Source organism: Metopolophium dirhodum, chromosome 1 (genome assembly GCF_019925205.1).
Source record: "Metopolophium dirhodum isolate CAU chromosome 1, ASM1992520v1, whole genome shotgun sequence".
In the NCBI taxonomy this organism is placed as follows: domain Eukaryota; kingdom Metazoa; phylum Arthropoda; class Insecta; order Hemiptera; family Aphididae; genus Metopolophium; species Metopolophium dirhodum.
This window is the reverse complement of record NC_083560.1, coordinates 29712099-29736782: the sequence shown is the minus strand read 5'-3', so window position 1 is coordinate 29736782 and position 24684 is coordinate 29712099. Positions and strand designations below refer to the sequence as shown.

General features: G+C 26.3%; 1 pseudogene; it reads left to right on the top strand.

The window, feature by feature from the left end:
- LOC132935843 (ring canal kelch homolog) overlaps positions 1 to 24543 on the top strand; it is a 101228-nt pseudogene extending 76685 nt beyond the window's left edge.
- The last annotated feature ends 141 nt before the right edge of the window (positions 24544 to 24684 follow it).

The window sequence follows — 24684 nt, the reverse complement described above, 5'->3', positions numbered from 1 at the left end:
GGGAAGGTGATATAACTTATTAATCATGTAATTTTTCGCATTATATAATAGTTTTTGGCATCTTATTAAATTAATTACTTAATTTCACAGCTAATTCTAAAGGTTAGATTAGTTCCTAAGGTTTTATATGCATTTTAAATTGTAAAATATGCATGCAAAAATGAAAGAAAACAATTTAAATAGTCAAGAAAAACATACAAAACATGCATACATTAGATTTGCAGCATTTATTATTTATAAACTTTATTAAAATTCTTATTAACAATAAGTAAAATGTAATATATATACATTATAGTACAGATATTTAGATAATATACAGTACAAAAATGTAATATGTTAAGTTTTAATTTAATTATTATCATTAATAGATTGCAAACCAAGTAAATAAGTTTTTGGGAAGTTATACAAATTTGACGTTATTCGCAATTATAATAGTTATTACAAATTGATACTACATAGTAAAAGAGATAGGTTCTGTAAAACGTGTCATACCATGGACAAGTGGCCAAAAGAGAGTTCTGAAATCCAACGGATATGAATCTAAAATATACATAAACAGCTGTCATACTCCCAGTTTATTTCAAGGCCCACATAGTCTCTGCAGGTACCTATGACGTTTTAGTAATTTTAACTATCAAAATAAATAATAATAACACGTTCTAGGTTTTTATAGAAGAAATGTTATGTGATATTAAGTTATAAACAGATGACGGTGTAAAAGTGTATGTACATAGAGTTGTTTTAATAATCAGCTAGTCCATCGTTCCGTTCGATATTTACCAGTTTTCTTGAAAGTGTTGGAGATGTTGTAAATTTAAGAGAATTCGACTCCTAGGTCTTACAACGCTTGGTAGATTATATTTATAGTGGTGAAATCATGGTCACCGAACAAAACGTATTGGTATGTGTATAATATAAATATTCAATTGTTGATAGTCATAGGCTATGTTTCAAATATTTGTATGTGGTGAAGAAATGCTACACAATATAGATTTTTATGTGGTATTTTCGGTATACCTACCATATACCTACCATTGTGTTTTTATGTTTACACATTTTTTGTAAGCTTTATTAAATTTTACCCTGTCTGTAAATTGTATTGATATTATAATAATGATTTTCTAAATAGTTGTTAAAGATGATGAATTTCTATCTCTGTCTTCTGAACAAATGATTAATCTAATATCTCGTGATGACATTAGTTTTCCATTTGAAGAAAAAGTATGCCTCATTAAATGTGTAATTGTTGTATTTAATTATTAGTGAGAAATCAAAATATTAATGCGTTTTGCGAGGAAAATAATTGAATCGTATGATTCACAAATACTAATAACAGGGTGATTGGTGTTTGGGAAGGTGATATAACTTATTAATCATGTAATTTTTCGCATTATATAATAGTTTTTGGCATCTTATTAAATTAATTACTTAATTTCACAGCTAATTCTAAAGGTTAGATTAGTTCCTAAGGTTTTATATGCATTTTAAATTGTAAAATATGCATGCAAAAATGAAAGAAAAAAATTTAAATAGTCAAGAAAAACATACAAAACATGCATACATTAGATTTGCAGCATTTATTATTTATAAACTTTATTAAAATTCTTATTAACAATAAGTAAAATGTAATATATATACATTATAGTACAGATATTTAGATAATATACAGTACAAAAATGTAATATGTTAAGTTTTAATTTAATTATTAATCATTAATAGATTGCAAACCAAGTAAATAAGTTTTTGGGAAGTAAGACAAATTTGACGTTATTCGCAATTATAATAGTTATTACAAATTGATACTACATAGTAAAAGAGATAGGTTCTGTAAAACGTGTCATACCATGGACAAGTGGCCAAAAGAGAGTTCTGAAATCCAACGGATATGAATCTAAAATATACATAAACAGCTGTCATACTCCCAGTTTATTTCAAGGCCCACATAGTCTCTGCAGGTACCTATGACGTTTTAGTAATTTTAACTATCAAAATAAATAATAATAACACGTTCTAGGTTTTTATAGAAGAAATGTTTTGTGATATTAAGTTATAAACAGATGACGGTGTAATATTCAATTGTTGATAGTCATAGGCTATGTGTCAAATATTTGTATGTGGTGAAGAAATGCTACACAATATTGATTTTTATGTGGTATTTTCGGTATACCTACCATATACCTACCATTGTGTTTTTATGTTAACACATTTTTTGTAAGCTTTATTAAATTTTACCCTGTCTATAATAAGAATTGATATTATAATAATGATTTTCTGAATAGTGGTTAAAGATGATGAATTCCTATCTCTGTCTTCTGAACAAAACATTAATCTAATATCTCGTGATGACATTAGTTTTCCATTTGAAGAAAAAGTATGCCTCATTAAATGTGTAATTGTTGTATTTAATTATTGTTGAGAAATCAACTTACTTATGCGTTTTGCGAGGAATATAATTGAATCGTATGATTCACAAATACTTATAACAGGGTGATTGGTGTTTGGGAAGGTGATATAACTTATTAATCATGTAATTTTTCGCATTATTTAATAGTTTTTGGCATCTTATTAAATTAATTACTTAATTTCACAGCTAATTCTAAAGGTTAGATTAGTTCCTAAGGATTTATATGCATTTTAAATTGTAAAATATGCATGCAAAAATGAAAGAAAAAAATTTAAATAGTCAAGAAAAATATACAAAACATGCATACATTAGATTTGCAGCATTAATTATTTATAAACTTTATTAAAATTCTTATTAACAATAAGTAAAATGTAATATATATACATTATAGTACAGATATTTAGATAATATACAGTACAAAAATGTAATATGTTAAGTTTTAATTTAATTATTAATCATTAATAGATTGCAAACCAAGTAAATAAGTTTTTGGGAAATAAGACAAATTTGACGTTATTCGCAGTTATAATAGTTATTACAAATTGATACCACATAGTAAAAGAGATAGGTTCTGTAAAACATGTCATACCATGGATAAGTGGCCAAAATAGAGTTCTGAAATCAAACGGATATGAATCTAAAATATACATAAACAGCTGTCATACTCCCAGTTTATTTCAAGGCCCACATAGTCTCTGCAGGTACCTATGACGTTTTAGTAATTTTAACTATCAAAATAAATAATAATAACACGTTCTAGGTTTTTATAGAAGAAATGTTTTGTGATGTTAAGTTATAAACAGATGACGGTGTAATATTCAATTGTTGATAGTCATAGGCTATGTGTCAAATATTTGTATGTGGTGAAGAAATGCTACACAATATAGATTTTTATGTGGTATTTTCGGTATACCTACCATATACCTACCATTGTGTTTTTATGTTTACACATTTTTTGTAAGCTTTATTAAATTTTACCCTGTCTGTAAAATGTATTGATATTATAATAATGATTTTCTGAATAGTTGTTAAAGATGATGAATTTCTATCTCTGTCTTCTGAACAAATGATTAATCTAATATCTCGTGATGACATTAGTTTTCTATTTGAAGAAAAAGTATGCCTCATTAAATGTGTAATTGTTGTATTTAATAATTGTTGAGAAATCAACTTACTTATGCGTTGTGCGAGGAAAATAATTGAATCGTATGAATTCTAAAGGTTAGATTAGTTCCTAAGGTTTTATATGCATTTTAAATTGTAAAATATGCATGCAAAAATGAAAGAAAAAAATTTAAATAGTCAAGAAAAACATACAAAACATGCATACATTAGATTTGCAGCATTAATTATTTATAAAATTTATTAAAATTCTTATTAACAATAAGTAAAATGTAATATATATACATTATAGTACAGATATTTAGATAATATACAGTACAAAAATGTAATATGTTAAGTTTTAATTTAATTATTAATCATTAATAGATTGCAAACCAAGTAAATAAGTTTTTGGGAAGTAAGACAAATTTGACGTTATTCGCAATTATAATAGTTATTACAAATTGATACTACATAGTAAAAGAGATAGGTTCTGTAAAACGTGTCATGCCATGGACAAGTGGCCAAAAGAGAGTTCTGAAATCCAACGGATATGAATCTAAAATATACATAAACAGCTGTCATACTCCCAGTTTATTTCAAGGCCCACATAGTCTCTGCAGGTACCTATGACGTTTTAGTAATTTTAACTATCAAAATAAATAATAATAACACGTTCTAGGTTTTTATAGAAGAAATGTTATGTGATATTAGGTTATAAACAGATGACGGTGTAAAAGTGTATGTACATAGAGTTGTTTTATTATCAGCTAGTCCATCGTTCCGTTCGATATTCACCAGTTTTCTTGAAAGTGTTGGAGATGTTGTAAATTTAAGAGAATTCGACTCCTAGGTCTTACAACGCTTGGTAGATTATATTTATAGTGGTGAAATCATGGTCACCGAACAAAACGTATTGGTATGTGTATAATATAAATATTCAATTGTTGATAGTCATAGGCTATGTGTCAAATATTTGTATGTGGTGAAGAAATGCTACACAATATAGATTTTTATGTGGTATTTTCGGTATACCTACCATATACCTACCATTGTGTTTTTATGTTTACACATTTTTTGTAAGCTTTATTAAATTTTACCATGTCTGTAAATTGTATTGATATTATAATAATGATTTTCTAAATAGTTGTTAAAGATGATGAATTTCTATCTCTGTCTTCTGAACAAATGATTAATCTAATATCTCGTGATGATATTAGTTTTCCATTTGAAGAAAAAGTATGCCTCATTAAATGTGTAATTGTTGTATTTAATTATTGTTGAGAAATCAACTTACTTATGCGTTTTGCGAGGAAAATAATTGAATCGTATGATTCACAAATACTAATAACAGGGTGATTGGTGTTTGGGAAGGTGATATAACTTATTAATCATGTAATTTTTCGCATTATTTAATAGTTTTTGGCATCTTATTAAATTAATTACTTAATTTCACAGCTAATTCTAAAAGTTAGATTAGTTCCTAAGGTTTTATATGCATTTTAAATTGTAAAATATGCATGCAAAAATGAAAGAAAAAAATTTAAATAGTCAAGAAAAACATACAAAACATGCATACATTAGATTTGCAGAATTAATTATTTATAAACTTTATTAAAATTCTTACTAACAATAAGTAAAATGTAATATATATACATTATAGTACAGATATTTAGATAATATACAGTACAAAAATGTAATATGTTAAGTTTTAATTTAATTATTAATCATTAATAGATTGCAAACCAAGTAAATAAGTTTTTGGGAAATAAGACAAATTTAACGTTATTCGCAGTTTTAATAGTTATTACAAATTGATACTACATAGTAAAAGAGATAGGTTCTGTAAAACATGTCATACCATGGACAAGTGGCCAAAAGAGAGTTCTGAAATCCAACGGATATGAATCTAAAATATACATAAACAGCTGTCATACTCCCAGTTTATTTCAAGGCCCACATAGTCTCTGCAGGTACCTATGACGTTTTAGTAATTTTAACTATCAAAATAAATAATAATAACACGTTCTAGGTTTTTATAGAAGAAATGTTATGTGATATTAAGTTATAAACAGATGACGGTGTAATATTCAATTGTTGATAGTCATAGGCTATGTGTCAAATATTTGTATGTGGTGAAGAAATGCTACACAATATAGATTTTTATGTGGTATTTTCGGTATACCTACCATATACCTACCATTGTGTTTTTATGTTTACACATTTTTTGTAAGCTTTATTAAATTTTACCATGTCTGTAAATTGTATTGATATTATAATAATGATTTTCTAAATAGTTGTTAAAGATGATGAATTTCTATCTCTGTCTTCTGAACAAATGATTAATCTAATCTCTCGTGATGACATTAGTTTTCCATTTGAAGAAAAAGTATGCCTCATTAAATGTGTAATTGTTGTATTTAATTATTGTTGAGAAATCAACTTACTTATGCGTTTTGCGAGGAAAATAATTGAATCGTATGATTCACAAATACTAATAACAGGGTGATTGGTGTTTGGGAAGGTGATATAACTTATAAATCATGTAATTTTTCGCATTATTTAATAGTTTTTGGCATCTTATTAAATTAATTACTTAATTTCATAGCTAATTCTAAAGGTTAGATTAGTTCCTAAGGTTTTATATGCATTTTAAATTGTAAAATATGCATGCAAAAATGAAAGAAAAAAATTTAAATAGTCAAGAAAAACATACAAAACATGCATACATTAGATTTGCAGCATTAATTATTTATAAACTTTATTAAAATTCTTATTAACAATAAGTAAAATGTAATATATATACATTATAGTACAGATATTTAGATAATATACAGTACAAAAATGTAATATGTTAAGTTTTAATTTAATTATTAATCATTAATAGATTGCAAACCAAGTAAATATGTTTTTGGGAAGTAAGACAAATTTGACGTTATTCGCAATTATAATAGTTATTACAAATTGATACTACATAGTAAAAGAGATAGGTTCTGTAAAACGTGTCATACCATGGACAAGTGGCCAAAAGAGAGTTCTGAAATCCAACGGATATGAATCTAAAATATACATAAACAGCTGTCATACTCCCAGTTTATTTCAAGGCCCACATAGTCTCTGCAGGTACCTATGACGTTTTAGTAATTTTAACTATCAAAATAAATAATAATAACACGTTCTAGGTTTTTATAGAAGAAATGTTATGTGATATTAAGTTATAAACAGATGACGGTGTAAAAGTGTATGTACATAGAGTTGTTTTATTATCAGCTAGTCCATCGTTCCGTTCGATATTCACCAGTTTTCTTGAAAGTGTTGGAGATGTTGTAAATTTAAGAGAATTCGACTCCTAGGTCTTACAACGCTTGGTAGATTATATTTATAGTGGTGAAATCATGGTCACCGAACAAAACGTATTGGTATGTGTATAATATAAATATTCAATTGTTGATAGTCATAGGCTATGTGTCAAATATTTGTATGTGGTGAAGAAATGCTACACAATATAGATTTTTATGTGGTATTTTCGGTATACCTACCATATACCTACCATTGTGTTTTTATGTTTACACATTTTTTGTAAGCTTTATTAAATTTTACCATGTCTGTAAATTGTATTGATATTATAATAATGATTTTCTAAATAGTTGTTAAAGATGATGAATTTCTATCTCTGTCTTCTGAACAAATGATTAATCTAATATCTCGTGATGATATTAGTTTTCCATTTGAAGAAAAAGTATGCCTCATTAAATGTGTAATTGTTGTATTTAATTATTGTTGAGAAATCAACTTACTTATGCGTTTTGCGAGGAAATTAATTGAATCGTATGATTCACAAATACTAATAACAGGGTGATTGGTGTTTGGGAAGGTGATATAACTTATTAATCATGTAATTTTTCGCATTATTTAATAGTTTTTGGCATCTTATTAAATTAATTACTTAATTTCACAGCTAATTCTAAAAGTTAGATTAGTTCCTAAGGTTTTATATGCATTTTAAATTGTAAAATATGCATGCAAAAATGAAAGAAAAAAATTTAAATAGTCAAGAAAAACATACAAAACATGCATACATTAGATTTGCAGAATTAATTATTTATAAACTTTATTAAAATTCTTACTAACAATAAGTAAAATGTAATATATATATATTATAGTACAGATATTTAGATAATATACAGTACAAAAATGTAATATGTTAAGTTTTAATTTAATTATTAATCATTAATAGATTGCAAACCAAGTAAATAAGTTTTTGGGAAATAAGACAAATTTAACGTTATTCGCAGTTTTAATAGTTATTACAAATTGATACTACATAGTAAAAGAGATAGGTTCTGTAAAACATGTCATACCATGGACAAGTGGCCAAAAGAGAGTTCTGAAATCCAACGGATATGAATCTAAACTATACATAAACAGCTGTCATACTCCCAGTTTATTTCAAGTTCCACATAGTCTCTGCAGGTACCTATGACGTTTTAGTAATTTTAACTATCAAAATAAATAATAATAACACGTTCTAGGTTTTTATAGAAGAAATGTTTTGTGATGTTAAGTTATAAACAGATGACGGTGTAATATTCAATTGTTGATAGTCATAGGCTATGTGTCAAATATTTGTATGTGGTGAAGAAATGCTACACAATATTGATTTTTATGTGGTATTTTCGGTATACCTACCATATACCTACCATTGTGTTTTTATGTTAACACATTTTTTGTAAGCTTTATTAAATTTTACCCTGTCTATAATAAGAATTGATATTATAATAATGATTTTCTAAATAGTTGTTAAAGATGATGAATTTCTATCTCTGTCTTCTGAACAAATGATTAATCTAATATCTCGTGATGACATTAGTTTTCCATTTGAAGAAAAAGTATGCCTCATTAAATGTGTAATTGTTGTATTTAATTATTGTTGAGAAATCAACTTACTTATGCGTTTTGCGAGGAAAATAATTGAATCGTATGATTCACAAATACTAATAACAGGGTGATTGGTGTTTGGGAAGGTGATATAACTTATAAATCATGTAATTTTTCGCATTATTTAATAGTTTTTGGCATCTTATTAAATTAATTACTTAATTTCACAGCTAATTCTAAAGGTTAGATTAGTTCCTAAGGTTTTATATGCATTTTAAATTGTAAAATATGCATGCAAAAATGAAAGAAAAAAATTTAAATAGTCAAGAAAAACATACAAAACATGCATACATTAGATTTGCAGCATTAATTATTTATAAACTTTATTAAAATTCTTATTAACAATAAGTAAAATGTAATATATATACATTATGGTACAGATATTTAGATAATATACAGTACAAAAATGTAATATGTTAAGTTTTAATTTAATTATTAATCATTAATAGATTGCAAACCAAGTAAATATGTTTTTGGGAAGTAAGACAAATTTGACGTTATTCGCAATTATAATAGTTATTACAAATTGATACTACATAGTAAAAGAGATAGGTTCTGTAAAACGTGTCATACCATGGACAAGTGGCCAAAAGAGAGTTCTGAAATCCAACGGATTTGAATCTAAAATATACATAAACAGCTGTCATACTCCCAGTTTATTTCAAGGCCCACATAGTCTCTGCAGGTACCTATGACGTTTTAGTAATTTTAACTATCAAAATAAATAATAATAACACGTTCTAGGTTTTTATAGAAGAAATGTTATGTGATATTAAGTTATAAACAGATGACGGTGTAAAAGTGTATGTACATAGAGTTGTTTTAATAATCAGCTAGTCCATCGTTCCGTTCGATATTCACCAGTTTTCTTGAAAGTGTTGGAGATGTTGTAAATTTAAGAGAATTCGACTCCTAGGTCTTACAACGCTTGGTAGATTATATTTATAGTGGTGAAATCATGGTCACCGAACAAAACGTATTGGTATGTGTATAATATAAATATTCAATTGTTGATAGTCATAGGCTATGTGTCAAATATTTGTATGTGGTGAAGAAATGCTACACAATATAGATTTTTATGTGGTATTTTCGGTATACCTACCATATACCTACCATTGTGTTTTTATGTTTACACATTTTTTGTAAGCTTTATTAAATTTTACCATGTCTGTAAATTGTATTGATATTATAATAATGATTTTCTAAATAGTTGTTAAAGATGATGAATTTCTATCTCTGTCTTCTGAACAAATGATTAATCTAATATCTCGTGATGATATTAGTTTTCCATTTGAAGAAAAAGTATGCCTCATTAAATGTGTAATTGTTGTATTTAATTATTGTTGAGAAATCAACTTACTTATGCGTTTTGCGAGGAAAATAATTTAATCGTATGATTCACAAATACTAATAACAGGGTGATTGGTGTTTGGGAAGGTGATATAACTTATTAATCATGTAATTTTTCGCATTATTTAATAGTTTTTGGCATCTTATTAAATTAATTACTTAATTTCACAGCTAATTCTAAAAGTTAGATTAGTTCCTAAGGTTTTATATGCATTTTAAATTGTAAAATATGCATGCAAAAATGAAAGAAAAAAATTTAAATAGTCAAGAAAAACATACAAAACATGCATACATTAGATTTGCAGAATTAATTATTTATAAACTTTATTAAAATTCTTACTAACAATAAGTAAAATGTAATATATATACATTATAGTACAGATATTTAGATAATATACAGTACAAAAATGTAATATGTTAAGTTTTAATTTAATTATTAATCATTAATAGATTGCAAACCAAGTAAATAAGTTTTTGGGAAATAAGACAAATTTAACGTTATTCGCAGTTTTAATAGTTATTACAAATTGATACTACATAGTAAAAGAGATAGGTTCTGTAAAACATGTCATACCATGGACAAGTGGCCAAAAGAGAGTTCTGAAATCCAACGGATATGAATCTAAACTATACATAAACAGCTGTCATACTCCCAGTTTATTTCAAGTTCCACATAGTCTCTGCAGGTACCTATGACGTTTTAGTAATTTTAACTATCAAAATAAATAATAATAACACGTTCTAGGTTTTTATAGAAGAAATGTTTTGTGATGTTAAGTTTTAAACAGATGACGGTGTAATATTCAATTGTTGATAGTCATAGGCTATGTGTCAAATATTTGTATGTGGTGAAGAAATGCTACACAATATTGATTTTTATGTGGTATTTTCGGTATACCTACCATATACCTACCATTGTGTTTTTATGTTAACACATTTTTTGTAAGCTTTATTAAATTTTACCCTGTCTATAATAAGAATTGATATTATAATAATGATTTTCTGAATAGTGGTTAAAGATGATGAATTCCCATCTCTGTCTTCTGAACAAATGATTAATCTAATATCTCGTGATGACATTAGTTTTCCATTTGAAGAAAAAGTATGCCTCATTAAATGTGTAATTGTTGTATTTAATTATTGTTGAGAAATCAACTTACTTATGCGTTTTGCGAGGAAAATAATTGAATCGTATGATTCACAAATACTAATAACAGGGTGATTGGTGTTTGGGAAGGTGATATAACTTATTAATCATGTAATTTTTCGCATTATTTAATAGTTTTTGGCATCTTATTAAATTAATTACTTAATTTCACAGCTAATTCTAAAAGTTAGATTAGTTCCTAAGGTTTTATATGCATTTTAAATTGTAAAATATGCATGCAAAAATGAAAGAAAAAAATTTAAATAGTCAAGAAAAACATACAAAACATGCATACATTAGATTTGCAGAATTAATTATTTATAAACTTTATTAAAATTCTTACTAACAATAAGTAAAATGTAATATATATACATTATAGTACAGATATTTAGATAATATACAGTACAAAAATGTAATATGTTAAGTTTTAATTTAATTATTAATCATTAATAGATTGCAAACCAAGTAAATAAGTTTTTGGGAAATAAGACAAATTTAACGTTATTCGCAGTTTTAATAGTTATTACAAATTGATACTACATAGTAAAAGAGATAGGTTCTGTAAAACATGTCATACCATGGACAAGTGGCCAAAAGAGAGTTCTGAAATCCAACGGATATGAATCTAAACTATACATAAACAGCTGTCATACTCCCAGTTTATTTCAAGTTCCACATAGTCTCTGCAGGTACCTATGACGTTTTAGTAATTTTAACTATCAAAATAAATAATAATAACACGTTCTAGGTTTTTATAGAAGAAATGTTTTGTGATGTTAAGTTATAAACAGATGACGGTGTAATATTCAATTGTTGATAGTCATAGGCTATGTGTCAAATATTTGTATGTGGTGAAGAAATGCTACACAATATTGATTTTTATGTGGTATTTTCGGTATACCTACCATATACCTACCATTGTGTTTTTATGTTAACACATTTTTTGTAAGCTTTATTAAATTTTACCCTGTCTATAATAAGAATTGATATTATAATAATGATTTTCTGAATAGTGGTTAAAGATGATGAATTCCTATCTCTGTCTTCTGAACAAATGATTAATCTAATATCTCGTGATGACATTAGTTTTCCATTTGAAGAAAAAGTATGCCTCATTAAATGTGTAATTGTTGTATTTAATTATTGTTGAGAAATCAACTTACTTATGCGTTTTGCGAGGAATATAATTGAATCGTATGATTCACAAATACTTATAACAGGGTGATTGGTGTTTGGGAAGGTGATATAACTTATTAATCATGTAATTTTTCGCATTATTTAATAGTTTTTGGCATCTTATTAAATTAATTACTTAATTTCACAGCTAATTCTAAAGGTTAGATTAGTTCCTAAGGTTTTATATGCATTTTAAATTGTAAAATATGCATGCAAAAATGAAAGAAAAAAATTTAAATAGTCAAGAAAAACATACAAAACATGCATACATTAGATTTGCAGAATTAATTATTTATAAACTTTATTAAAATTCTTACTAACAATAAGTAAAATGTAATATATATACATTATAGTACAGATATTTAGATAATATACAGTACAAAAATGTAATATGTTAAGTTTTAATTTAATTATTAATCATTAATAGATTGCAAACCAAGTAAATAAGTTTTTGGGAAATAAGACAAATTTAACGTTATTCGCAGTTTTAATAGTTATTACAAATTGATACTACATAGTAAAAGAGATAGGTTCTGTAAAACATGTCATACCATGGACAAGTGGCCAAAAGAGAGTTCTGAAATCCAACGGATATGAATCTAAACTATACATAAACAGCTGTCATACTCCCAGTTTATTTCAAGTTCCACATAGTCTCTGCAGGTACCTATGACGTTTTAGTAATTTTAACTATCAAAATAAATAATAATAACACGTTCTAGGTTTTTATAGAAGAAATGTTTTGTGATGTTAAGTTATAAACAGATGACGGTGTAATATTCAATTGTTGATAGTCATAGGCTATGTGTCAAATATTTGTATGTGGTGAAGAAATGCTACACAATATTGATTTTTATGTGGTATTTTCGGTATACCTACCATATACCTACCATTGTGTTTTTATGTTAACACATTTTTTGTAAGCTTTATTAAATTTTACCCTGTCTATAATAAGAATTGATATTATAATAATGATTTTCTGAATAGTGGTTAAAGATGATGAATTCCTATCTCTGTCTTCTGAACAAATGATTAATCTAATATCTCGTGATGACATTAGTTTTCCATTTGAAGAAAAAGTATGCCTCATTAAATGTGTAATTGTTGTATTTAATTATTGTTGAGAAATCAACTTACTTATGCGTTTTGCGAGGAATATAATTGAATCGTATGATTCACAAATACTTATAACAGGGTGATTGGTGTTTGGGAAGGTGATATAACTTATTAATCATGTAATTTTTCGCATTATTTAATAGTTTATGGCATCTTATTAAATTAATTACTTAATTTCACAGCTAATTCTAAAGGTTAGATTAGTTCCTAAGGATTTATATGCATTTTAAATTATAAAATATGCATGCATAAATGAAAGAAAAAAATTTAAATAGTCAAGAAAAACATACAAAACATGCATACATTAGATTTGCAGAATTAATTATTTATAAACTTTATTAAAATTCTTACTAACAATAAGTAAAATGTAATATACATACATTATAGTACAGATATTTAGATAATATACAGTACAAAAATGTAATATGTTAAGTTTTAATTTAATTATTAATCATTAATAGATTGCAAACCAAGTAAATAAGTTTTTGGGAAATAAGACAAATTTAACGTTATTCGCAGTTATAATAGTTATTACAAATTGATACTACATAGTAAAAGAGATAGGTTCTGTAAAACATGTCATACCATGGACAAGTGGCCAAAATAGAGTTCTGAAATCCAACGGATATGAATCTAAACTATACATAAACAGCTGTCATACTCCCAGTTTATTTCAAGTTCCACATAGTCTCTGCAGGTCCTATGACGTTTTAGTAATTTTAACTATCAAAATAAATAATAATAACACGTTCTAGGTTTTTATAGAAGAAATGTTTTGTGATGTTAAGTTATAAACAGATGACGGTGTAATATTCAATTGTTGATAGTCATAGGCTATGTGTCAAATATTTGTATGTGGTGAAGAAATGCTACACAATATTGATTTTTATGTGGTATTTTCGATATACCTACCATATACCTACCATTGTGTTTTTATGTTAACACATTTTTTGTAAGCTTTATTAAATTTTACCCTGTCTATAATAAGAATTGATATTATAATAATGATTTTCTGAATAGTGGTTAAAGATGATGAATTCCTATCTCTGTCTTCTGAACAAATGATTAATCTAATATCTCGTGATGACATTAGTTTTCCATTTGAAGAAAAAGTATGCCTCATTAAATGTGTAATTGTTGTATTTAATTATTGTTGAGAAATCAACTTACTTATGCGTTTTGCGAGGAATATAATTGAATCGTATGATTCACAAATACTTATAACAGGGTGATTGGTGTTTGGGAAGGTGATATAACTTATTAATCATGTAATTTTTCGCATTATTTAATAGTTTTTGGCATCTTATTAAATTAATTACTTAATTTCACAGCTAATTCTAAAGGTTAGATTAGTTCCTAAGGATTTATATGCATTTTAAATTGTAAAATATGCATGCAAAAATGAAAGAAAAAAATTTAAATAGTCAAGAAAAATATACAAAACATGCATACATTAGATTTGCAGCATTAATTATTTATAAACTTTATTAAAATTCTTATTAACAATAAGTAAAATGTAATATATATACATTATAGTACAGATATTTAGATAATATACAGTACAAAAATGTAATATGTTAAGTTTTAATTTAATTATTAATCATTAATAGATTGCAAACCAAGTAAATAAGTTTTTGGGAAATAAGACAAATTTGACGTTATTCGCAGTTATAATAGTTATTACAAATTGATACTACATAGTAAAAGAGATAGGTTTTGTAAAACATGTCATACCATGGACAAGTGGCCAAAATAGAGTTCTGAAATCAAACGGATATGAATCTAAAATATACATAAACAGCTGTCATACTCCCAGTTTATTTCAAGTTCCACATAGTCTCTGCAGGTACCTATGACGTTTTAGTAATTTTAACTATCAAAATAAATAATAATAACACGTTCTAGGTTTTTATAGAAGAAATGTTTTGTGATGTTAAGTTATAAACAGATGACGGTGTAATATTCAATTGTTGATAGTCATAGGCTATGTGTCAAATATTTGTATGTGGTGAAGAAATGCTACACAATATTGATTTTTATGTGGTATTTTCGGTATACCTACCATATACCTACCATTGTGTTTTTATGTTAACACATTTTTTGTAAGCTTTATTAAATTTTACCCTGTCTATAATAAGAATTGATATTATAATAATGATTTTCTGAATAGTGGTTAAAGATGATGAATTCCTATCTCTGTCTTCTGAACAAATGATTAATCTAATATCTCGTGATGAGATTAGTTTTCCATTTGAAGAAAAAGTATGCCTCATTAAATGTGTAATTGTTGTATTTAATATTGTTGAGAAATCAACTTACTTATGCGTTTTGCGAGGAATATAATTGAATCGTATGATTCACAAATACTAATAACAGGGTGATTGGTGTTTGGGAAGGTTATATAACTTATTAATCATGTAATTTTTCGCATTATTTAATAGTTTTTGGCATCTTATTAAATTAATTACTTAATTTCACAGCTAATTCTAAAGGTTAGATTAGTTCCTAAGGTTTTATATGCATTTTAAATTGTAAAATATGCATGCAAAAATGAAAGAAAAAAATTTAAATAGTCAAGAAAAATATACAAAACATGCATACATTAGATTTGCAGCATTAATTATTTATAAACTTTATTAAAATTCTTATTAACAATAAGTAAAATGTAATATATATACATTATAGTACAGATATTTAGATAATATACAGTACAAAAATGTAATATGTTAAGTTTTAATTTAATTATTAATCATTAATAGATTGCAAACCAAGTAAATAAGTTTTTGGGAAATAAGACAAATTTGACGTTATTCGCAGTTATAATAGTTATTACAAATTGATACTACATAGTAAAAGAGATAGGTTCTGTAAAACATGTCATACCATGGACAAGTGGCCAAAATAGAGTTCTGAAATCCAACGGATATGAATCTAAAATATACATAAACAGCTGTCATACTCCCAGTTTATTTCAAGTTCCACATAGTCTCTGCAGGTACCTATGACGTTTTAGTAATTTTAACTATCAAAATAAATAATAATAACACGTTCTAGGTTTTTATAGAAGAAATGTTTTGTGATGTTAAGTTATAAACAGATGACGGTGCAATATTCAATTGTTGATAGTCATAGGCTATGTGTCAAATATTTGTATGTGGTGAAGAAATGCTACACAATATTGATTTTTATGTGGTATTTTCGGTATACCTACCATATACCTACCATTGTGTTTTTATGTTAACACATTTTTTGTAAGCTTTATTAAATTTTACCCTGTCTATAATAAGAATTGATATTATAATAATGATTTTCTGAATAGTGGTTAAAGATGATGAATTCCTATCTCTGTCTTCTGAACAAATGATTAATCTAATATCTCGTGATGAGATTAGTTTTCCATTTGAAGAAAAAGTATGCCTCATTAAATGTGTAATTGTTGTATTTAATTATTGTTGAGAAATCAACTTACTTATGCGTTTTGCGAGGAATATAATTGAATCGTATGATTCACAAATACTAATAACAGGGTGATTGGTGTTTGGGAAGGTGATATAACTTATTAATCATGTAATTTTTCGCATTATTTAATAGTTTTTGGCATCTTATTAAATTAATTACTTAATTTCACAGCTAATTCTAAAGGTTAGATTAGTTCCTAAGGATTTATATGCATTTTAAATTATAAAATATGCATGAATAAATGAAAGAAAAAAATTTAAATAGTCAAGAAAAACATACAAAACATGCATACATTAGATTTGCAGAATTAATTATTTATAAACTTTATTAAAATTCTTACTAACAATAAGTAAAATGTAATATATATACATTATAGTACAGATATTTAGATAATATACAGTACAAAAATGTAATATGTTAAGTTTTAATTTAATTATTAATCATTAATAGATTGCAAACCAAGTAAATAAGTTTTTGGGAAATAAGACAAATTCAACGTTATTCGCAGTTATAATAGTTATTACAAATTGATACTACATAGTAAAAGAGATAGGTTCTGTAAAACATGTCATACCATGGACAAGTGGCCAAAAGAGAGTTCTGAAATCCAACGGATATGAATCTAAAATATACATAAACAGCTGTCATACTCCCAGTTTATTTCAAGGCCCACATAGTCGCTGCAGGTACCTATGACGTTTTAGTAATTTTAACTATCAAAATAAATAATAATAACACGTTCTAGGTTTTTATAGAAGAAATGTTTTGTGATGTTAAGTTATAAACAGATGACGGTGTAATATTCAATTGTTGATAGTCATAGGCTATGTGTCAAATATTTGTATGTGGTGAAGAAATGCTACACAATATTGATTTTTATGTGGTATTTTCGGTATACCTACCATATACCTACCATTGTGTTTTTATGTTTACATATTTTTTGTAAGCTTTATTAAATTTTACCCTGTCTGTAAATAGTATTGATATTATAATAATGATTTTCTGAATAGTGGTTAAAGATGATGAATTCCTATCTCTGTCTTCTGAACAAATGATTAATCTAATATCTCGTGATGACATTAGTTTTCCATTTGAAGAAAAAGTATGCCTCATTAAATGTGTAATTGTTGTATTTAATTATTGTTGAGAAATCAACTTACTTATGCGTTTTGCGAGGAATATAATTGAATCGTATGATTCACAAATACTAATAACAGGGTGATTGGTGTTTGGGAAGGTGATATAACTTATTAATCATGTAATTTTTCGCATTATTTAATAGTTTTTGGCATCTTATTAAATTAATTACTTAATTTCACAGCTAATTCTAAAGGTTAGATTAGTTCCTAAGGATTTATATGCATTTTAAATTGTAAAATATGCATGCAAAAATGAAAGAAAAAAATTTAAATAGTCAAGAAAAACATACAAAACATGCATACATTAGATTTGCAGAATTAATTATTTATAAACTTTATTAAAATTCTTACTAACAATAAGTAAAATGTAATATATATACATTATAGTACAGATATTTAGATAATATACAGTACAAAAATGTAATATGTTAAGTTTTAATGTAATTATGAATCATTAATAGATTGCAAACCAAGTAAATACGTTTTTGGGAAATAAGACAAATTTAACGTTATTCGCAGTTTTAATAGTTATTACAAATTGATACTACATAGTAAAAGAGATAGGTTCTGTAAAACATGTCATACCATGGACAAGTGGCCAAAAGAGAGTTCTGAAATCCAACGGATATGAATCTAAAATATACATAAACAGCTGTCATACTCCCAGTTTATTTCAAGGCCCACATAGTCTCTGCAGGTACCTATGACGTTTTAGTAATTTTAACTATCAAAATAAATAATAATAACACGTTCTAGGTTTTTATAGAAGAAATGTTATGTGATATTAAGTTATAAACAGATGACGGTGTAAAAGTGTATGTACATAGAGTTGTTTTATTATCAGCTAGTCCATCGTTCCGTTCGATATTCACCAGTTTTCTTGAAAGTGTTGGAGATGTTGTAAATTTAAGAGAATTCGACTCCTAGGTCTTACAACGCTTGGTAGATTATATTTATAGTGGTGAAATCATGGTCACCGAACAAAACGTATTGGTATGTGTATAATATAAATATTCAATTGTTGATAGTCATAGGCTATGTGTCAAATATTTGTATGTGGTGAAGAAATGCTACACAATATTGATTTTTATGTGGTATTTTCGGTATACCTACCATATACCTACCATTGTGTTTTTATGTTAACACATTTTTTGTAAGCTTTATTAAATTTTACCCTGTCTATAATAAGAATTGATATTATAATAATGATTTTCTGAATAGTGGTTAAAGATGATGAATTCCTATCTCTGTCTTCTGAACAAATGATTAATCTAATATCTCGTGATGAGATTAGTTTTCCATTTGAAGAAAAAGTATGCCTCATTAAATGTGTAATTGTTGTATTTAATTATTGTTGAGAAATCAACTTACTTATGCGTTTTGCGAGGAATATAATTGAATCGTATGATTCACAAATACTAATAACAGGGTGATTGGTGTTTGGGAAGGTGATATAACTTATTAATCATGTAATTTTTCGCATTATTTAATAGTTTTTGGCATCTTATTAAATTAATTACTTAATTTCACAGCTAATTCTAAAGGTTAGATTAGTTCCTAAGGATTTATATGCATTTTAAATTATAAAATATGCATGCATAAATGAAAGAAAAAAATTTAAATAGTCAAGAAAAACATACAAAACATGCATACATTAGATTTGCAGAATTAATTATTTATAAACTTTATTAAAATTCTTACTAACAATAAGTAAAATGTAATATATATACATTATAGTACAGATATTTAGATAATATACAGTACAAAAATGTAATATGTTAAGTTTTAATTTAATTATTAATCATTAATAGATTGCAAACCAAGTAAATAAGTTTTTGGGAAATAAGACAAATTTAACGTTATTCGCAGTTATAATAGTTATTACAAATTGATACTACATAGTAAAAGAGATAGGTTCTGTAAAACATGTCATACCATGGACAAGTGGCCAAAATAGAGTTCTGAAATCCAACGGATATGAATCTAAACTATACATATACAGCTGTCATACTCCCAGTTTATTTCAAGTTCCACATAGTCTCTGCAGGTACCTATGACGTTTTAGTAATTTTAACTATCAAAATAAATAATAATAACACGTTCTAGGTTTTTATAGAAGAAATGTTTTGTGATGTTAAGTTATAAACAGATGACGGTGTAATATTCAATTGTTGATAGTCATAGGCTATGTGTCAAATATTTGTATGTGGTGAAGAAATGCTACACAATATTGATTTTTATGTGGTATTTTCGGTATACCTACCATATACCTACCATTGTGTTTTTATGTTTACACATTTTTTGTAAGCTTTATTAAATTTTACCCTGTCTGTAAATAGTATTGATATTATAATAATGATTTTCTGAATAGTGGTTAAAGATGATGAATTCCTATCTCTGTCTTCTGAACAAATGATTAATCTAATATCTCGTGATGACATTAGTTTTCCATTTGAAGAAAAAGTATGCCTCATTAAATGTGTAATTGTTGTATTTAATTATTGTTGAGAAATCAACTTACTTATGCGTTTTGCGAGGAATATAATTGAATCGTATGATTCACAAATACTAATAACAGGGTGATTGGTGTTTGGGAAGGTGATATAACTTATTAATCATGTAATTTTTCGCATTATTTAATAGTTTTTGGCATCTTATTAAATTAATTACTTAATTTCACAGCTAATTCTAAAGGTTAGATTAGTTCCTAAGGATTTATATGCATTTTAAATTATAAAATATGCATACAAAAATGAAAGAAAAAAATTTAAATAGTCAAGAAAAACATACAAAACATGCATACATTAGATTTGCAGAATTAATTATTTATAAACTTTATTATAATTCTTATTAACAATAAGTAAAATGTAATATATATACATTATAGTACAGATATTTAGATAATATACAGTACAAAAATGTAATATGTTAAGTCTTAATTTAATTATTAATCATTAATAGATTGCAAACCAAGTAAATTAGTTTTTGGGAAGTAAGACAAATTTGACGTTATTCGCAGTTATAATAGTTATTACAAATTGATACTACATAGTAAAAGAGATAGGTTCTGTAAAAAATGTCATCCCATGGACAAGTGGCCAAAAGAGAGTTCTGAAATCCAACGGATATGAATCTAAAATATACATAAACAGCTGTCATACTCCCAGTTTATTTCAATGCCCACATAGTCTCTGCAGGTACCTATGACGTTTTCGTAATTTTAACTATCAAAATAAATAATAATAACACGTTCTAGGTTTTTAGAGAAGAAATGTTATGTGATATTAAGTTATAAACAGATGACGTTGTAAAAGTGTATGTACATAGAGTTGTTTTATTATCAGCTAGTCCATCGTTCCGTTCGATATTCACCAGTTTTCTTGAAAGTGTTGGAGATGTTGTAAATTTAAGAGAATTCGACTCCTAGGTCTTACAACGCTTGGTAGATTATATTTATAGTGGTGAAATCATGGTCACCGAACGAAACGTATTGGTATGTGTATAATATAAATATTCAATTGTTGATAGTCATAGGCTATGTGTCAAATATTTGTATGTGGTGAAGAAATGCTACACAATTTTGATTTTTATGTGGTATTTTCGGTATACCTACCATATACCTACCATTGTGTTTTTATGTTTACACATTTTTTGTAAGCTTTATTAAATTTTACCCTGTCTGTAAATAGTATTGATATTATAATAATGATTTTCTGAATAGTGGTTAAAGATGATGAATTCCTATCTCTGTCTTCTGAACAAATGATTAATCTAATATCTCGTGATGACATTAGTTTTCCATTTGAAGAAAAAGTATGCCTCATTAAATGTGTAATTGTTGTATTTAATTATTGTTGAGAAATCAACTTACTTATGCGTTTTGCGAGGAATATGATTGAATCGTATGATTCACAAATACTAATAACAGGGTGATTGGTGTTTGGGAAGGTGATATAACTTATTAATCATGTAATTTTTTGCATTATTTAACAGTTTTTGGCAGCTTATTAAATTAATTACTGAATTTCACAGCTAATTCTAAAGGTTAGATTAGTACCTAAGGATTTATATGCATTTTAAATTGTAAAATATGCATGCAAAAATGAAAGAAAAAAAATGTAAATAGTCAAGAAAAACATACAAAACATATATACATTAGATTTGCAGCATTAATTATTTATAAACTTTATTAAAATTCTTATTAAAAATAAGTAAAATGTATAATATATACATTATAGTACAGATATTTAGATAATATACAGTACAAAAATGTATTGGTATGTGTATAATATAAATATTCAATTGTTGATAGTCATAGGCTATGTGTCAAATATTTGTATGTGGTGAAGATATGCTACACAATATAGATTTTTATGTGGTATTTTCGGTATATCTACCATATACCTACCATTGTGTTTTTATGTTTACACATTTTTTGTAAGCTTTATTAAATAAGTTTTTGGGAAGTAAGACAAATTTGACGTTATTCGCAGTTATAATAGTTATTACAATTTGATACTACATAGTAAAAGAGATGGATTCTGTAAAACATGTCATACCATGGACAAGTGGCCAAAAGAAAGTTCTGAAATCCAACGGATATGAATCTAAAATATACATAAACAGCTGTCATACTCCCAGTTTATTTCAGATTATTATCTAGGACTTCTCATAGGCTTTTGGTAATATTTTATTTTAAAGGGAGTTATAAGTTTTATAAGATATGCAAACAATTCACAATTTCAACTTGCTTTAAAATTTAAATGTAACCAGAAGTCTATGAGATGCCTATGATAATAATCATACCTTTAAATTTTATAAGATATTAATTCTCTCTAATTTTTAAACTTACCTAGCTAAACTTTATTTTCTGAGAGTAAAATTTTAAAATTTTACCATCAATTTCTGTGTAACGTCCACTTAAGATGATAAATTAGAAGTTCACAGTCAAAAAATATTAAATTTGAATCAACAAGCTTAGTTATTACAAAAAAAAAATATTAACATAACTCAGCTTAAGTTATGTTCATATTTTTTTTAATTAGTATCTAGATCACATATCTAATGACTAAGTTCTTTCTAATTTCTTAAATTATAATTTCCAATGTTGATGAAATTTTATCGTAATGTACTGTGTATAAGTCTTTTTTCTTCACATAGTCACATGATTATTAAATATTTAAACTACTTATATACATCTCAATTAATAATTTACCAAATATTAATTTTTTTTATATCAAATAGAATATTTAAGGTTTTATATAATAATAATATGCTTATCTAATCGACTAAAATATATCCCAAATACAAAATTATTAGATCAAGAAAAATAACAGAAATATTCTTATTATTATGCTATTGGCATTTATGTATTCGCATTTTAATACTAATACACCTATTTACGTCAAATCAAAAAAAAAGTTTGCTAATGTAATTTGTGTTAGTTATCTATTAATTTTATTATAATTATTTGTTGTAGATATCTGTATGTGTTATTAATTGGATAAATCATGAATTAGATTGTAGACATGACAGTTTGCCAAAATTAATGGTACATGTTCGTTTGTCATTAATATTCCAAGAGTATATATCAATAAATGTAGTTGATCAACCTCTTATGAAAAATAATCCTAATTGTATATTTTTTTCCTTATTATGTTTTTACTATAAATTTACAATCTCATATAGTAATTTATTATAATATGTTTAGGTAAAGATTTTGTCATTGAAGCTTTATATTTCCATTATGTAAAGAAACATCTGCACAAAACTATGCCACAGACAATTTGTAATTCACCTAGACAGACTGGACCTAAAGTATTATTGAATTCAGATTTCAAATTATCTTATCAATATCATTTTATCAACTTATTTTTTTTTGCAGTTTCTTCTTGCCATGTGTGATTTATCAGATAAGGGGAAGAGGTATACAAGGTGGTATGATCCATCAACCAAACTATTGTATAAAGCAATGGAAATGGGTGAGAGGTTTGGAGAAGGATGTCGTCTAGCCTTATTGAAAGAACATTTTGTTTTTGCCCTCGGTTATAAAGATCAATTGAAATGCTTGATTTATCTTCACAATCACTCCAATGGAAATCAACAGTTGACATGGTAGTCCATCAAACTTATTTTGGATTTGGTGTCTTAGATGATTGTATATATGCTGTAAGTTATACCAATAGGTTACTTAACCTATAACTAATTTTGTGTTGTTTATATATTTATAATAATAATGAATGCTACGATCCCAGCCTTGACACGTGCACACCAGTCACACAAATGTCTACAAAACTCCGAGCCCCTGTTATATGAGTCTTAGACGGTGTAATGTATGCTATTGGTGGTGCCTGTCAGGAACTCGGAAGTTCAGTGTATCTTAAATGTGTTGAGGCTTATTCACCAATTACTAAAGTTTGGTCTCCTATCAAAGATATGCACTTATCCAGATTCAATTCAAGTAATTATAAAAATAATTTTTTTAAGAAAATCTTTCTAATGAACTTATTGAATTTAAATTGAATTTTTAATATAGGTGTTGTCACATTTAATGGTTTGTTATATGTTATTGGCCGATCTGATGAATTTTGGATTCTGTATAAATCTATGTCCCTAAAACCAATACCTGGATCTTGGAACCATGGCTGAAAAGTTTAGTGAATGTTTATGGGGCAGTAATATTTGATATGCCATCACATTTGAGAACATATTAGCTTTTACATGGTCTCCTTGTTGGTTGTTGTTTATATTATATTCATATTAATTTATAATTCATGAACACGTGTTAAGTATTTTATACATTTTTGATTTTGTGAATTGTATTAAGCCACTTTGATCGCCACTGGACGTCAAAG